This window comes from Etheostoma spectabile, chromosome 8, assembly GCF_008692095.1.
Source record: "Etheostoma spectabile isolate EspeVRDwgs_2016 chromosome 8, UIUC_Espe_1.0, whole genome shotgun sequence".
NCBI lineage: Eukaryota > Metazoa > Chordata > Actinopteri > Perciformes > Percidae > Etheostoma > Etheostoma spectabile.
Genome location: NC_045740.1, coordinates 28,264,801 through 28,266,858, shown reverse-complemented (window position 1 = coordinate 28,266,858; position 2,058 = coordinate 28,264,801).

Sequence of the window (2,058 nt, the reverse complement as noted above, 5' to 3'; positions counted from 1 at the left end):
AAATTTCTGATGTAGAAACTTTTAAAAACCGGGAAAATTTGACCCCAGGACAACAAGAGGGTTAATAACAGAGCTGAACTATTTATTTTCATATTGTGTTTGAAGTACTCATTAAGTCCAGGCAGTTTTATGTGTACCCTCGACGCAACCACACTCTAACCAGACTTGTGTGTGTCCTCTAACTATGCAGGGACGCACTCCGTCCTGTGTCAACACAAACAGGAGCGTCCAATACTCAGTAGAAGTCAGTAATGAGTAGATAGACTTGTTAAGTCTCTATAATTACAGTGTATATCTGCTGTGTATGTTCCATATTTTTTAATAACGTATATACGACAGAGGCTGCAAAGATGACACGTGTTACCACAAATGCAGTTTTTTCCTGTTAGTCATCTGACTTTGATATTTGATGCCTATATTCTATACAAAATTATATGTCTAGTCATTAAATTAATTTGGGTTCAATAACTCAATCAGCACCTTTGTAATGAGAGTGTAACATGCGCGGATTGTCATTGGTTTCAGCAAAATGTAAAAGTAAATACACTTGAAAACCATAAGTACAATGCATGGTGCAGATAAGTGGCATAGTAGAGGCATAGCGGTAATATGACTGTGTATTTTATCAGCCTTTAGATTATATAAAATGTTGAACTTTTCAGTATTGGGTTAGTTATCTTTGGTTAGCTTTTTGCAATCAACTTCCCACATGGGGGAAGGGAGATGCATTAATCCAGTAATTGGACCATCTGACCATCTGTCAGACTGTTTGTCGTCATCATCTGTCGGTCTGTCACTCTTAATGTCTTCAACACCCATGACTGGCTTTTAATAAAACTTTGGGGCATGATTGCTGTGTTCAGACATTTAGATAAATTAAATTGATTGGCCAAGGTCAATGGTTAAATTGTTATACGCATAGTTGAAAGCATTGTTTTGAAATGCCTTTTTGAAGAGCTACGTCCTGATTCAACCTCGACCTACAGTGTAATTTCATAGTTAGAACACAGTTCTGCTACGCAGTGCATGACTGTAATTAACAATAGGAGTGTGTTCCTATTTTCCATCAACAATAAGTTGTTAAAATAATTAGATCAAACTGAGTAAAGCTGTGTCACCACATTAAGTTTAAGATTTTTTTAGGAAACTTATAAGAGGGGAATGATATGTCTCACTGCTCCATTTTGCCATTTTTTTATAATTGGACTAAAAGGCCCAAGGGAGGAATAATAGCTTCAACATTTATTTGGTCATACACAGTAAATAGGATGTTTCTGAACAGATTTGCAGGAAATAGGACATTGCTTTGTATCCTTTCTCTATTTCAGAATTTTCAAACTTGCTTTTTGTCCTGTGGGGGGCCCCGTAGTGTCTTGAGTGCCTTTGAGCCACACGCTCTTCCTTGCAAAAAAGACTGGAACTGTTGCTCTTTGAAACTGTAACGCTGTAAAACCACCAATTCAGAAGTATAAGTTTAAGCATTTTTTCCTGTATAAGCCTCAATCATATTTTTAAAAATACTATAAAATGATGCTAATAAAACAAAGTAATGAGAAGAACACTATACACACTGCACCATAATGTAAAACAGTTCAGGAATAATAAAGGGCCTGAACATATTGTTATGTTTTTCATCCTGTATTTCAGTATATTCTCAATCTTTAATATGATGCCACATTGTTCCAACATTGTTATGTCTTAGTAGGTCCCTTTAGGAACATTCTAGTGGTTTTTGATGAGGAAGTATCATAAACATTGCACTGCTGATGGGAGATTTGCATTACTAACAATACAGGTCTACTCTGCACACACCCTGTGGGCCTTGAAGACACCATGTCCTGTCCTGTTCTGCAGTGGTCGGGTCTATGTGACATGTGTGCAAGCTAAAAGCCATGTGTGTGACATACTTAGAGTGCCCTTATTATGAAAAGAAATCACATTTTCTGGGATTTGGGGTGATATTTTGTGTCTCTGGTGCGTCCACAAACAACAAAAACGTCCATGCTGTTTTTAGTGAGATACGGTTCCTGAATGTCCTCTGCCTTCAGTCTCTGGGTG